Below are 16,535 nucleotides of genomic sequence, written 5' to 3'. Positions count from 1 at the left end.
AGAGAAGAAACACTAGTAAAATGTTTGAACATTTTAAATATTCTTAATTTTAAAAATCACCTCAATGTTTGTGACTGGGTTACCTCACTCAGGATGGTTTCTTCTAGTGCCATCCATTTGCCTGCAAATTTCAAGATTCCATTGTTTTTTTTCTGCTGAGTAGTACTCCATTGTGTAAATATACCACATTTTCTCTATCTACTCTTCAGTTGAGGGGCATTTAGGTTGCTTCCAGGTTCTGGTTATGAAAATAATGCTGCTGTGAACATAGTGGAACAGACATCCTTGTTGTATGAATGTGCATCTTCTGGGTATATGCGTAAGAGTGCAATTGCTGGGTCTTGTGGTAGACTGATTCCCATTTTCCTGAGGAATCTCCATACTGATTTCCAAAGTGGCTGTACAAGTTGGTACTTCCACCATCAGTGAAGGAGTGTTCCCCTTTCTCCACATCCTCTCCAGCATAAACTGTCATTGGAGTTTTTGATTTTAGTCTTTTTGACAGGAGTAAGATAGTATCTCAGAGTTGTTTTGATTTCCATTTCCCTGATGGCTAGGGATGTTGAGCACTTTCTCAAGTGTCTCTCAGCCATTTTAGACTTCTCTACTAAGAATTCTCTATTTAGTTCTGTACCCCATCTTTTAATTGAATCCTTTGGTGTTTTGGAGACTTGCTTCTTGAGTTCTTTGTAAATTTTGGAGATCAGCCCTCTGTCAGATGTGGGGTTAGTGAATATCTTTTCCCAATCTGTGGGTTGCCTTTTTGTCTTGCTGACTGTGTCCTTTGCCTTACAGAAGCTTCTCAGTTTCAGGATGTCCCATTTATTAATTGCTGATCTTAGTGTCTGTGCTTCTGGAGTTATATTCAGGAAGCAGTCTCCTGTACCAATTTGTTCAAGGGTACCTCTCACTTTCTCTTCTAACAGGTTCAGTGTGGCTGGATTTATGCTGAGGTCTTTGATCCATTTGGATTTAAGTTTTGTGCATGGCGATAGACATGGATCTATCTTCAGTATTCTACATGTCAGCCTCCAGTTATGCCAGCGTCATTTGTTGAAGATGCTTTCTTTTTTCCATTGTATACTTTTAGCTTCTTTGTCAAAGACCAGGTGTTCATATGTATATGGGTTAATGTCAGGGTGTTCAATTTGATTCCATTGGTCTATCTGTCTATTTTTGTGTCAGTAAAAAGCTGTTTTCAGGACTATAGCTCTGTAATAGAGCTTGAAGTCAGGGATGGTGATGCCTTTGGATGTTGCTTTGTTGAACAGGGTTGTTTTTATCTATCCTGGGTCTTTTTGCACCCACTCATTTATGGATTTTAGACATGAATCAGGGGAGTGTCAGCATACATCCCACTGCCAGAGTCTGGGAAATAGAACCTTTATCCAGGGACTGATGAAAGCAGAGGCAGATAACCACAGACAAACACTGAACTGAACTCCTGCAATCCAGTGTCAGAAAGGGAGAACTGATGGGCAAGGGAATTAAGACTGGGCTGGTTTAACCCACAGAAACAGCTGACCTGAACAAGGGGGAGCTCTTGGACCCCAGATTGATGGCTGTGTGGAAAGCATGGGAGTGATCCAGACCCTCTGAATATGGGTGTCAGTGAGGAGGTCTAGGTAATCTATGGGGCCTTGGGTAGTATTCATCCCAGGAGTACAAATGGACTTTGAGTGCCCATCCAGCAATGAGGGATGCTCTCTCAGCCTGTACTCTTGAAGGAGGGCCTAGACCCTACCCTGGATGAAGTGACAGACTCTGGATATACACCACGGAGGGCCTTACCCTCCCTGGGGATCAGAGTGGAGATTGGGTGGGGGACTGGGGACCTTGTGGGGAGGGTAGGAGAGGAGGGGAGGGAGAGGTAGCTGGGATTGACATGTGAAACAAGCGTGTTTCTAACTTAAATAAAAAAGGAAGAAAAAACTCACTCCACATAAAGGTTGTACCAATTTATACTATCATTATTAAATATACATTTTCATTCATCCACCCTTACCAACATCATGTATTTATATTTTTTCACTTTGTATATTGTGACTGTTTGTTGCCCAATTTGTATTTGTATATTTTCTCTTCTTATCTGTTAGGAAAAATTAAAGTCTCTCATGCATAAACCAGTGGCGGTGGATCTATCAGTCCCTAGTTTTAACTCATTTATCTTTAATGATGTTTGTCTGAGCTTAAGTAATAACTCATATTTATGCGCATATTTAACAAAATTGAAGTCTTTTTCCATTCTATTCTCAGCCATTCTGTGTTGTCCAACTGTTTGAAAAGGACATGACTGCTTCTAAATATTTTTGGCTCGTGGTTAAAGGGCACTAAAGCTTACTTTTATGTTCCACATATTTTATACTAGGCCAAGTGATCATGAATTCCATACAACATAGTTTGTGGGTGGAGGTTACAGAGATTAATGGTTCCATCACCCATGGAAGGGAAGCCAAAGTACACTCTGCATTGCTCATAAACTCTACTCATTGATCATGAATGTTCATAATTTAAGGAGACTCAAACTTTGAACTTGAATAGAGTCCTTACACTAGTCTTAAAGGACCATTGATAGCTGCTGGGACTCTACATGAGAACCATGAAGACTCCTTATCCAGGGTCAAGGGCATACAGCCCTCATATTGAGGTCTTTGGGCTATTCCAGGTATGTTGCGGGATTCAGTAGATATTTGCTGAATAAATAATCATCCTGGAGTAGTGAATTCCTTTTTTGTCTTTAGGTATCAGCGCACTGTTTTTTTTTTTTTTTTTTTTTTTTTTGTAGATCACATCAGCTATCTGTACTTTCAACTTCCAGCCTCTTTCCCTGTTTCATTATTAAAATCTGTACCATCTACCCTGCTGGGCTACCCTGCCAACTGTCTGCAAGCCTTGCCTACATGAGGCATAGTACTTCCATCTCACACGAATTTTTTTCTAATGGCGTTCATGATGACAGCACTGTTCACTTCAACATCGCTGCATCTTCTAGCAGGCACATCCTGCCAGCCCAGCACTTGAGCCTCAATGCCAGCAGACAGCAGTCAACTAATGGTGGAAGTGATTTTGGTTATTATGCCAAACTAGCCTCCAACTAGTGATAGCATATTGGGAAAATTATTTCCAAGTTGGAAATTTATCTTTATGGTAGTCAGTTAACACAACAATGTAGGCAGTGGTATTTCATAATTTTTCTACTGATTTTTTCCTTATATATAGTAAAAATAATATTTATTTTCCCTTCTTTTAGCCAATGCCCCACATCCCATGATCACATTAATGTCTTATGAAAGGAAATGGGTTAGCAAATCTATAAATGACAAAGAAACCTAGCATCAACAGATAATATAGTTGCCTTAAATTCTCTTTTTAAAAAACCTCTCACATAAGTATGTTTACTAGATTCTACATTAAATCATATTGAAAATGTTCTGTGGAAAAATCCCAGAGCTTCATGTAAGCTAAAGAAAACCATGTCCAGAACATACTTAGCATGCTTCCTAATGTATCCACTCAGGAGCCCTTTAGTCACCTCACTCTTTTAGAAACTTTTAAGTTAATCTTTCAGCTTCAGTCTTTTTGCTTTTTGAGGACTGAGATTATATCTTATTTTAATTTTAATCAGCTCACTGAGATATAATGCCAAGAAATTTAGCATTTTAAGCATATAAGTCAGTCATTTCAGTGCATTCATAGTTCTGTAACCATCACAACCTAAATTTAGAGAACGTCATCTCCTCCAAAGGGAACTCTACCCATTAGCATCATCCCATCCAGTCTACTCTCAGCTCCAATAGAATGGCCAATTCTGGGCATTTCCCATAAGTGGAACTATGTAGCATACGCCATGTTGCTTAGTTTCTTCCACTCAATAAACTTTCAAGTAGCAAGCACCAGCATGTCATTACTTCTTTCTCTCTTCTAGATTTATCTAATCGTGTATGTGTTGAATACTTTGCCTGATTATATACACTATATAGTGACTGGTACCCATGGAGGTCAGAAGAAGGCACTTGATCCCTTGAAACTAGAGTTACAGATGGTTGTGACCCACCATGTAGGTGCTGGGAATCGAACCTGGGTCCTCTACAAGAGAAACATGTTTTCTTAATTGCTGAGATATCTCTCCAGCCTTACTTCATTTCTTTCTAAGGCTCAATTATTTTCTATTGTGTCTATGTCTCATATTTTATTATTCAATCATCCATTGATGGATATTTGAGCTATTTTAATCTTCTGCTTGTAATGAACAGTATTAGCATGTCCATTTGCACACAAATTTGGAATGAATGTGTATTTTGTATTTTCATTTGTAGACACCTAGGAGTATAACAGTAGGATCATATGATTATGATATAATTAACATTTTGAAAAACTTCCAGATTACTTTCTAGTACTGTCTTTGTCGAATTCTAACAAATAGATGTTAGAATCTTGCTATCTGCATGACCCAGCTAGAAAGTAAATCCATCATGGCATGTTGAATGATGTAGCTCCAGAGTCTTGCAGAATAAATAAAATTATTTATATATCTTATCAATATGATGATTTTAATTTATTTTTGTTTTTAAAATTGTTTAACATGATCTTATTGATTGGCCTAAAACTTCAGGGCTGTTACCTTGCCTGTCCCCTCCTCCCACTCTACTTTGTATTCAAGTTTTATCCTATCACTCATAGTTGTCTACATACAGGAAGCTGGCATACATACATGGTTTATATAAATTACTCTGACTGCCTAAATTTTCTGTCTCTTTGTCTGTGTGTGTGTCTCTGTCTTTTCCCTCTCTCTACCCAACACACACACACACATACACACAAACACACACACACACACACACACACACACACACACACACACACACACTTGGCCTGAGTCAATTAATACTTATCTTTAAAAGTCATGTTCCTGGGTACTCTTCCCTGATATGTCCTTCCTGTATATTTCAACCTGGACAGGACAAATTCTCTGTCTCTTCCATGTCATTTGCTCATTGCCTGGCCCTCTGATGTCACTATCCATGTAGTTGGTGTCTGTCTACTAGAGAGGGAATTATATTGTCTAACTTGTCTATCACTAGCACTGACAGTGCCTAAGGCACATTCAATCAATAGGGATGTATGAACAAGTCTTTGAAGCTATCAAAGCATAAATTTCACTATTCTCAACTACACGTCTATTGATACATTTAACTAGCTGGGAAGTTTCAAGTAACATTTAACCTAGTTGCTTCTTCATGCAATTTAATTTCCTCTGGCCCCACTCATCACAGTCAGTGTCCTTCCCCCAAAAGCTGTCAGATGAACTCACCTCATAAAATACTGTCTTTTTCCCATAGGAATTGATAAATCATATGGAACTCTCCATAGTTGGAAAGTCCTATTTATTCCCTTCATCTATGTCCACAATATAAAGCAGAACCTCGGGACGGAAAGAGTTAAACATGAGACTTAGGAAAACCTTTATGATGGGGCCTCTTCCTTCATTGAGCCTTCACAACTCAGCTCCTACTAATAGAAATAAGCTTAGTCAGGTACCGTACCCTTTCACGCTAGAGTAGAACAAGGCCAGAGTCTTCTATTATAGTTGAGATCAGGCCTGTCCCTCAATGAATCACATGTTGAAAACTTAGTCCTCCATCGGTGGTGTCACTATTGAGAGGAGGTGGATACTTTAGGAGACTAGGTCTAGTGGGAAGAACTAGTCCATAAGGTTTGCCCTTCATGAACACGATAGTATCCCAGTTGTCCAGTCTCTCCTGCACGACTTTGCAGCTAAGCAGTTCTGTCCTTTTATGCACCCTCCAACCATGAGTCTCTGCTTCCCAACAGACCCAGCAGCAAAGAGCCAGGGGACATGGTTCAAAACCTCTGAGACCATGGGTCAAATTAAACCTTTTCTCTATGACGATATTTTGTTTATGGTACAACAAATAAAGCTTGCCTGAATATCAGAGTGCAGAGCTAAGTCATTAGTTACCCATAGAGGCCATGTAGTTGTGGCACACACCTTTAAGCCCAGCACTCGGGAGACACAGGCAGATGGACCTCTGTGAGTTCAAGGCCACCCTGGGCTACACTAGAGTGAATCTGTCTAAAAGAGAAACAGAGCTCACACAAAGGTGATCCTGGCATTTGGGATCACAAGTCTTTAATCCCAGCAGTAGGGAGATAGAGACAGGAATGATATGGCTGTGCAGAGAGAGAGGAATATAAGGCAGAAAGCACCAGGAGCTCAGGGTAGTCTGGCCAGTCAGTCTGAAGCAGTCAGTCTGAAGCAGTCAGTCTGAAGATGCAGTCAGAGGCCAGGATCATCCCTTTCACCTGAGCATCGGTAGAGGTAAGAACTCTAGCAGCTGACTGCTCTGCTTCTCTGATCCTTCAGCTTTCACACCCTCATAGCTGACTCCAAGTTTTTATTATTAAGACCAATTAGAATTTGTGCTACATTTCTGTTTTTAATCAGATGTGTCTCAGTGACATGAAGCTGACTACCATGCTTTCTGTGGATGTCTACTCTGATGAACAACCTGGAAACATACAGACAGGGGAATGTGCCACACAGACTCAGTCTCTTGTTAATGGTCAAAATTATCACAATATTACTAGCAATAAGCTCCTCTTCTCTAGGGAAATAATACATGTAACATGAATTAATAAAAGACCCAGAAACTGATATTGGAGTTCAAGCTTCAAGTTAATATCAGAGAAGCAAAGTAGGTGGCCACTAGCACCTCACATCTACCTCAGGCTGAATGGGCTGGTCCTGTCTACAGGAGACCTCACCAAGTCTCAGACTGTAACCTCTCCTCAGTGTGGCTGGAGAACTCAGTGTGCCTGGAGAACTCATACTGACTACTTGCTCTAATCTTTCATACCCCTCTAGTGCTAAGATTTAAGGTGTAAGCTATAGTTCTCTTTTAGACTGATTCAATCTTGTGTAGACCTGAGTGACTCACAGAGATCTGTCAACCTCTTGATACTGTGTCCTAGGATTAAAGATGTGTATCACCTTATCTCTGCTTCTGGCTACTGGGATTAAAGTTGGTATCACCACTGCCTGATCTCTATAGCTTGAGGCTGACTTTGCTTTTTTTGAATCCTCAGGCAAGTTTTAATAAATTGTAAATAATCCATCACTACAAATACACATTCTGACAATGACATGGATAAAGATAGGAAAAACAGGGACATGGGTTCTTGTCACAACTATACTCACAAGTCACTTGAAATATAGAAGAAAGATCATTGGCTATGGTGAGATACCCAGACTATCCCATAGACAAGTCTTATGGTGTGTGTAAGAGAAAAGGTTCATATGTCTGCATGTGTGATCCTAGGTCAACCTTTTTCTCATACACATATATACCTCGTTTTAGAGACTTAGTCTCTCTCTGACTTGGAATTACCGACTTGTCTAGGCTGCTTGGCCAGCAAGCCATAGATATCTCTTTTGCCACCTCCCCAGCACTGAAATTACAAGTGTACACTGCCACACCTTGGCTTTTTATTTGGGTTCTGAGATCAAATTCAGATCCTTACAGTACCAACTTAGCTCTGTCCCTCTGTCCCATCTCTTTAATCCACTATGCATCTGTGACATGGCATTTATAACTCTTCATAAACCCACCCACAAAATGACTGTGAAATCTATTCACAGTTATAACTAGGAAACTCAGAATGACATATCACCAGAGGTACCAAAAGAGGAAGTACCTCTTTTACAATCTGCCAGTGGGATGGGGACTCAGGACTTAGTTATGAGTTGCCGACAATGGCTCTAGGGCCCAATGGCATGGGCACAGGAAAAGGAAAGAAACAGAGGCAATTCCTTGTGACAGGATTCTAGAGGAGGAAACACGAAGGGATTTGGAAAGTTGGCTTTAAAGTCTTGGCTTCCTTTCCCAATGAAGTGTTATATGGGACGATGGACAGCAGAAGTAACACTTTAGTCATTCATGTGTCTTCAGGCCTGTATTACGGAGTTGTGGAAGATGTGCTCAGAAAGGGTACATGGTGGCAGTGGGAACAAGACAGTACCTGTTCCTCTTTTCCCATTATCCTTGGACTCCCTAGTCCAGCTAATAGAAGACTTAAGCATCAGAATGCAGTGAAAGGCTTCTAGGTAGAATTATGTGTAAGGACGGACAGAAAATAATGACCGTAAGTTCCTGAAATGAGGAAGACAGATTGACCTCTCCTCCCCTCTTTCTTTCTTTCCTTCCTTCATTCCTTCCTTCCTTCCTTCCTTCTTTCCTGTCTGTCTGTCTGTCTTTCTTTATTAAATAGTAAAAGGAGATGAAGCTGGGTGAGAAAGGAGAGGGGAAGACACAGGCGGACTTGGAGGATGAGAAAGAATATGATAAAAATACTATATGCAATTTTCAAAGAATGATTGTTTTTAAATAGTGTAGTTGTTCTTATGAGAATACAACATTTGAGGGAAGAAATCCAAGTGCCAGAATTTAAACCATTAAAACTCAAAGATAGGGTTATAAAAAAGGAAAAAAAATGCTAAGAAAAATGTGATGGCTTACATTGATTGATATTTGACTAGATTAAGAAGCATGGGGGAGATTATTAGAAAGCACTTTCCGTGTGTGTGTGGTGGAGGGCTTTCACCAACTCTGGATTTGGGTGGCACTATCCCATTGGATTGGGGGGGTCCAGGTGCTATAAAGGAGAAAATGGAGAAAGCCCTCATTAGCACAGGCACTTCCTTTCTTTGCTTCTCAGCTTCTGCCATGTGATTTTCTTCACTATACCTTCATACCATGATGGACGGAGCCTCTGAAAGGCTGAGTAAAATAAATCCCTCCTCTTCTTAAGTTGTCACTGAAACCCCAAAGTCCAACTACACTGAAAATGGCATTCCTTTGACCCATAGCCGTGGATTATAGGAATTGAGGTTTCCCTCAAAGTAAATCTTCTGTTAATAGTCTTCCAGATTTCTAGTTAATGATCTTTACAACAAAACTCATGAGTGAAATCAATGAGAGGTATTTCTTATAATCTGGTGAACTGTGTATAATGGTGGAGACCAGGGTATGAGGTGTGAGAGCAGATGATTGATTTGTAGCACAATGCAGGCCAATAAAGGAAGTGATAGGCTTTAAATTGTTATTTAAAGAGGGAGTTTCACACTTCTGTTCCCATGCAAACTGTAATAAAATAGAAGTATTTCTTATAGTAAAAAGAGCCAGAATAGCTTTAAACACAAGAATTAAAAAAGAAATATTTGATGGAAAGTTAACCCCAAAGAACAAAGAGCTGGCTCTCAGTTTGCCCTTGGAACATGAGAACTTGTTTTGTGGCGTGATAAACAACCCTGAAGGGAAAGTCAAAATGATGGTGGTCCAGTGCAATGGAGCAGTGACGTCTCTTGTGGGCTTGAATCTAATAAATAGCATTGCCCAGTAGCTCTCCACTGTCCGTAAATTCTAACAGCCCCTAGGAAGACTACAGAACTCTGCACACACTGATTTTGCCCTACATGTATGTTTATTTGTGATAAATATTAATATTTAAATTAGGCATGAAAGAGATACTAAAACAGACAATTATAATAGCATACTGTAATGAAATGAATTTAAAGATGAATTTTGTTTTCCTGGAATTTTCCATCTACTATTTTCAGCTTGTGGTTGGTTGGAAGTCCTTGAAAGTACAGAGATGAAACTCTACGGTAAGTAAGGCTACTTTTCCAGTCTGGGTGGCTATGCCATGGTTGGCATCTTGTACTGTGTTTGCAATTCCCCCACAGTTCTAAAATTATTTCAAACTTAAGTCTTTAAAAAGTGCCTCAATTATTAGATTCTATATCAAGAAAGAACTAGCAAAGCTTAATACAGAAAAATGAATCCAGTTACTAAGAAAGCTACTTTTCCACACCCAAGTATCCTGAGCTCTCAGTATTTGAGTCTGTATTTTCAGATTTGTGGTTCAAGCTGGAAACCTATTCGTAGTGGCCTCTACGGTGGAAAGCATCCTCCCATCCAAATTGCCAACTTACAGTAAAACTGTAAGGGCAGAGCAAATTGCCAAATGTGAGTACTGTGCATAACCTCAGATTTTATGTAAGCACGCCTTCCAAAGCGTTTCAAGCAATTTCTTTTTTAAGGGCTGTGTAGTGTGTTCAATGGAATATGAGAGGTCAAAGCTGACTGAGACATAGATCACACCCTGTAAAGGCTGCTGCATAGAAGGAAGACGAAGAGGACCAGGAGGCAAGGCTCTTCCACTCCCGGCAGCAGGATCTTGGGAAGTTATACTTCTCAAAGCCTCACTTAGCAGAGTTCCAAAAAGGATAATAATGCAGAATAAAAACACTGTTGTGACAGTTTGCAATCTGTGAACAGAGAAATCTAGCTTTTCAATTACTGTTTCTAAAAGCGGTCAGTAAGTGTCAGCAGTTGGCTGAATTGAACAAAGGACTGGTAAACTAGCTGGAGAAATTTGGGGAATGACCTCCTACCTGAGATGCTCCTTTGGAACAAATAAGGGAAGACTTCCAGCTAGACGGCTCGGAAACTATTTCAGAGAGGAGACAGCATCATTTGTTGGATACACACAGAACCCTGGTATGTGGTTCTACTGATGGGGGATGTCCTTCTGTAAATATGTTTCTCTTATTGGTTGATGAATAAAACACTGATTGGTCAATAGAAGCAGGAAGATAGGTGGGACTAGGAGACAGAGACGAGGTAAATTCTGGGGAAGGAGGCAGAGAGAGGCTTTGAGTAGGAAACACAACGTAGAGACTGGGAAGATAGGATGTGCCAGGTGTTCTCTGGTAAGATATGGCCATGTAGAAATACATAGATTAGTAATTATAGGCTAATAATTAAGAGAGAGCTAGCCAGTAAGAAGCCCTAGCTGTTGGCCAATAGTTTAATAATTAATATAGCATCTTTGGGGCTGAAGCGGCTGAGGGACCTGGCGGGACAGTAACCTCCACCGTCAGTTCTACTGTCTGGGCCTGGTTCTGACTGATGGTGAGGTGATCTGCAGGAGGAGGAGGAGGGTCAAGATGTGCTCATCACGATGAGCATCACCAGACAGAGAAAGAAGGAAGGGGCCACAGGATGCAAACTGCAAAGGGGGGGGCGGTGAGAGAGATTCCCCAGAGTTGTCTACATTGGAAATCACCTCAAACGCCAAGTAGGTGTAAAGTAGGCTTTGGAGACTGACAGCAATGTAAACCTCGACTATGTCCTTGAGCAACTGATAGCAAGGTACATAGCTCTTGAGGAGACACCTGTGAGGTGTTCTGACTTGGCGTCTTCTCGGCTTCCTTTCCCCATTGCTCTGCAATCATTCTGAGAGAGAGTCCAAGCAGTTCAAAAAGGTTCTTAATGTTATCGGCTCCTGTGAATCGACTGCGGTTTCATTGTCCCCTCTAAAATGTGCTGAGATCTCCTACTGTAACAGTATTAGGGGGTGGCATCTTCAAGAGACAATCAGGCCGAGAATGGATTCATAGCCCTGCCTTCCAAGTGCACTTCTGATACAATGAGTTTGGCTAGATTTTCTTTTGTTTTGGACTTCCTGGCCTCCAGTCATGTTACAGATTTCTATCATTTTTACTACCATTTTCCTACTGTTTTCACAATTGCCCAGTCTGTGGTATTCTGTTATAGCCATGGAAAATAGACTATGCTGGCACTGCATCTTCCTTTGGTTAAATTAATGAGTGTGGGAAGTAGAGGCTGTAAAATGAGGAGTTTAAGGTCATTCTCATCTGTATAGTGAGTTTGAGGCTAGCCTGGCCACATGAAGGGAACCCAGATCAAGCAAAACAAAACAGCACACAGTTAAAGACTTTGTCTTCTGCATAATTTTTTCTGTGCTTCTTTCTGTTTGTCTTCCCAATATATTTTCCCTCTGATGTTGAACAATACGGGATCCCAAGGATGCTTTTACAAGTTACAGATATGAGGCCGCTCCTCAGTTTGTTTTTAAGTCCTACACCCGTTTTCAAGAAAGATTGCCTGACATCATTCCAAGGCTGTTTAGTGTATTCAGCCAGCCACTTTCCTAGCAGAGGCAGCAGAATTCTCAGGCTGTGTAGTGGCGGTGCTGTTGCTCACCAGCTGGGCAACCTTCGAGTTCTCAACCACTTCCAATTTCAGATTCCACCTGGGCTTAAATGAAGATAATGAGAGCCTCGAATCACAGGGAAAGATGAATTTGCATGAGATTATGCTTACGAAATGTCAGAATGTGCTCAAACGTGCAACCAGCTGGAATAAGCCACAGTCATCACCATCGGAGGTTAGAGGGATCCTTGGGATGCTGCAGTTGGTGGAACACTAGAAAATGGCAGAAACTGTGAGGAGGAGAAGGAGGAGGAGGAGGAGGCTATGCGGGGCTCGAAAGCCTCTTCCAGATCCAAAGCATCCCTGTGCCCATCCTCAGGCTCATGGAACTACCATCCAGTGACTTTGGGCCTACTAGCTGGTGGTGATGTCATCTCTTCTAATCACTGACTTAACCCCATGTTCAAGTCCGTCTGTCTTCCAGAGCTTTGCCATTCCGTTCTCAGTTACCTTCAGGTTCTAATTCATCTTCCCTCCCCAGGTGCCATCCTAGTCCTTGAGGCCCCACCACCTCCAACCTCTCCCTTGACCTCTCAGCTACTCCCTGCTCCTGGTTCTAAAGCTCTTGGCACTAAGGGTTCCCTCCACTCAAGTCTTCCTCCCTCAGCGTTTTGTCTCTCTGCATAAGCAGCTCACCAGGGCTGGGTTTATTCCTTGATTAGTTCTCAAATAGCTGGGACCCTCTGCGCACAGAGGGGGCATTCCACACATGCATGCTGAAGCCTGGGGGTGGGGCCCATCTATTCCCTAACTGAAGAAGCCAGAGCCAGGTTGCAAATGACTCCTTTTCCAGGAGCAACACTTTACCTCCAGCGTGGCTTAGAAGGTTGAGGTGAGTTGTGAGCAGCAGGCCTGGCACATCCCCAGGTACACGTGTGTATAAAGGTGCCCTTGCCCTGTTCCCTAACCCTCATAGCTCACATGGCCTTCCAACCGGTGCCATGCCCCAGGCCCCTTATCCTCCATGGAGTTCTATCAAAGCCTACTTCTTCCATCCTGGTTCTCCCACAGTATCACGAATTCCCTTTATTCAACTATCCATTCTTCCCCTCCCTCCCTCTCTCCCTCCCTCCCTTCTTCTTCCCTTCCTTACCCTTCTCCTGTCTTCCCTTATGTTCCTACCTCTCTTCTCTTTGCCCTTATTCCCTTCCCCCTCTCTTCTCTTTCTCCTCCTTTCCTTTCTTCCCCCTTCCTCCCCCTCCCTCAGTCTCTTCTTCCTTCTTCATGGCCTCTCTCTCTTCTCTTCCTATTCTCTTGTTTTCTCTTTAATGGGGATAGAACCCGATACTAAGAAAGTGCCCCTGCACTGAGCTACACCCCAGAGTCTCTCACAACACATTGTTAAGGTAGAAGGTAAGTCAAGAACAGTGGAAGCTAACTTTTAAAGTCTCAGCAGGAACTAACTTACCTCAAATACGGCTAATAAAACTGCCAATCACAAAATCGCATTCTCAACAGTTTCTCAATCTTATAACAAATTGCACATCTTATACAGGTTCCATACTTTCCACTTCCACGAAGCAGATGGAACTGACCCTCTGCCAAGATGTCAGAACTGTGGAGTTGATTGTCTGATACCAATGCCCTTCCTTCTTTACTATGCCTTCCTGCTTTTACTATCCCTCCCTACTTTCCCACTGGGAGAGGTAGGATCAGCCACATAGTCGCAAATCTCAAAACAAAATAAAGATGGAGGACAGCAAACACTTGTGCAACAGCAGTGTATTCTTCTAGCAGGCACCCTTGCATATGGAGGGTCTGGATGGAGGGCCTAGAAGTTGGATTCCTGCCCACTGGAAAGAAACCAAAGCTACTTTCCTTTTTGACATCAGCACAGGAGGAATTTATCCCACCACATGCAGTTCTGAGCTATTTACCTGCACTTAAGCCTCTTATCTCTAATTCCAGAGTGTGTGTCATTTATCCCTTGTATAGGAAATTAAAAAATCAGCAAACAAATGAGATTGAAGAGCAGTAGAGGTTAGATAAGTGAGAGAGAGAGTCAGAGAGAGACAGACAGAGAGAGAGAGAGAGAGACAGACAGACAGATAGACAGACAGAGAGGAGGTTGATCCCTCACAGGCCGGCTTATGACTTAAGAGCAGACTAGTGCTGTTCTTCCAGCAGAACCAATGTCAGAAGGTCTATGCCTTCAATTTCCTGTAGACACTAGCTTAGGACTCTGAGGTGTACCCGAAGACCCTACACACTTCGCTTTCATGTTCGCCACAGTCCCCCCATGTACCACTACACCGTAAAACACAAGTCAAGGTCACCCGGGGTACAGAAACCCTGCTATTCCCTATTTCTGCAGCTGGATCCCCAGATGCACAGCAATTCATTCCAATGCATCATATCATTTCTGCCTCATCGCCAAGTGGCTAACAGGAGTCATTTCCCTGACACCATTGCTGAGGGAAGAGCTCCTTTCCTGCCCAGTGTCATCCCTGGCATGTAGCTCACCGGTAGGTTGCTAAAATCCACACCTAGAGTTGCATTTGATGTGACAAGGCAAGCTTGAGCAAAGTGTCACAGTGTCCCCTGGAAGTCACATGGTGACAAGCAATGAATGGATCTCCAGAACTCAAAAGCTCCCTGAAGTCTTGGTTGTAATGGACAGGAGGTCAGGACTGACTGAGAAACCTGCTACAAAGTTATATGGTACCCTCCAAATTGCTGGTTTTAATATATATCTCATGGTACCTCTCTCATAGTCAATTTCATTGCTACAAGAAAATCCCTGAAGCAGGATAACTTGTGAAGGATGGAAATGTACTGTTTCACAGTGTTGGACTCCTGGAAGCTCAAGGTGATCCTGCTGCAGGTTCATGGTCTGTGGATCCTGCATCCTCTGGGGAGGGATGCAGGCCCCCCCCTGTGGTGAAAGTGGAAGGCAGCTGCTGAATGTTGCCAGAAGCCTCTCTGTAAAGACAGCAGTCATAGGCGTGAGGCTTTAATCCCTCAGTGCCCAAGCCTTCAAGACTGACACACTGTCAACATCTGAATTTTTGGAGGGGTAAATTCAAACCTTAGCACCTTGAGAATCTTTCTGATAGATCAGAGTTTGAATCCATCGCACCCCCAATTTGAGTCATTTGAACTCTCTTGTCATGCCACTAAGCCTGCAGTAGTGGCAGGAAGGAAAGCTTCACAGGCTAGGGACAGAATAACCCTGCTGGGATAACAGACACTAAAAACTCATGTAGAGGTCACACTGTCATGTACCTGGATTGCGGAAGATTTATTTTAGTTTAGTTTTGGTTTTTCAGAACAGGGTTTCTCGGTGTAATAGCTATGACTGTCCTGGAACTCACTCTGTAGACCAGGTTGGCCTTGAACACACAGAGATCCTCCTGCCTCTACCTTCTGATTGCTAAGTGCTGGATTAAATGCATGTGCCACCACCGCCCAGCTAGGATTGCAGAAGATTTAGCAAGGTAAATTGTTTTGTGAAATGATGCCAACATCCTCTACTCTTTTAACGAAACACAAAATCAAAGACAAATGACAATAGCATGCCACCGTATGTGTCCTCCTCTGAAGGGATAAGTAATAAAATGCAAAGAAACGAGGAGATGAACACTTAGACATTCCAAGGCAGGGGCCTGTTACAGCCTGATGTCCACTTCTCTTCCCTAACAGCTCCCAAAAAATTAATGCTATTGAATGAGAATCCAACACAAAACTCAGTCCCTGTAAGATACCCTGAACACAGATAACCATTGCTCTCCTTGGATTTTAGGGACAAATAGCAAATCCTAAGAAAATAAATTATGCAGGCAGAAGTGTGCTATTCCCCTTCTGCAAGCTCTACAGAAGGACAGAGATGTCACAGCAACACCAGATGCTGTAAGTGTTTGCTCTCAATTTCTCCTTTTGTAGGGTAGGTGACTTGCCGTTGGTCACCCAGCGAGTGGCTGGCAGAGCACTCTTCCACCTGAGTCTAGTAAGAGCCTTGGCAGACATGCACAGCAAGTTTCTCACTGACAGGGGCCAGGACATTTCTCAAGGCATCTAAGGGTCTCGTTGGAAGTCACATAGAACCCCATGCTCATGTCACCTGCCTCGCCTAATTTTTATACCACCGTTACCTGGAAGCTTCCACCCCATAGGGTTTTATTATTTCTTTAAGGAGTGTTTTGATTTGAACATGAAATGTTCCCAGGGCCTCGTATGTCTGAACACTTAGTCCCCACTGAGTGGTGCTGTCTCTGGAAGGTTGTGGAACCTTTAGGAGGTGGAGTCTGGCTGGAAGAAGTGAGTAACTTGAGGAGAGTCTTGAGGCGTTACAGCTCCAGCCCACTTCCTGTATGTTCCTTGCTTCTTGTTCCACTGACATGTTGGTGAGGGGTATCCACCTGCATCTTGGATCTGCCTCCCACCATGCTTTTTCCTCCATGCTTGACTATATTCCCTAAAACTTGTTAGCCCAAATAA

The 16,535-nt window shown here is 42.4% G+C and overlaps 1 protein-coding gene across 8 annotated transcripts in view; it reads right to left on the bottom strand.

Moving 5' to 3' along the window:
- Window positions 1–16,535, bottom strand: part of Csgalnact1 (chondroitin sulfate N-acetylgalactosaminyltransferase 1) — a 340,304-nt gene that overhangs the window by 83,120 nt on the left and 240,649 nt on the right. The window lies entirely within an intron of this gene.

The sequence above is a fragment of the Mesocricetus auratus genome, unplaced genomic scaffold, assembly GCF_017639785.1.
Source record: "Mesocricetus auratus isolate SY011 unplaced genomic scaffold, BCM_Maur_2.0 Super-Scaffold_6731, whole genome shotgun sequence".
Taxonomy (NCBI): Eukaryota; Metazoa; Chordata; class Mammalia; order Rodentia; family Cricetidae; genus Mesocricetus; species Mesocricetus auratus.
Note: the sequence above shows the minus strand (reverse complement) of the source record. Positions and strands in the feature narration are given on the sequence as shown.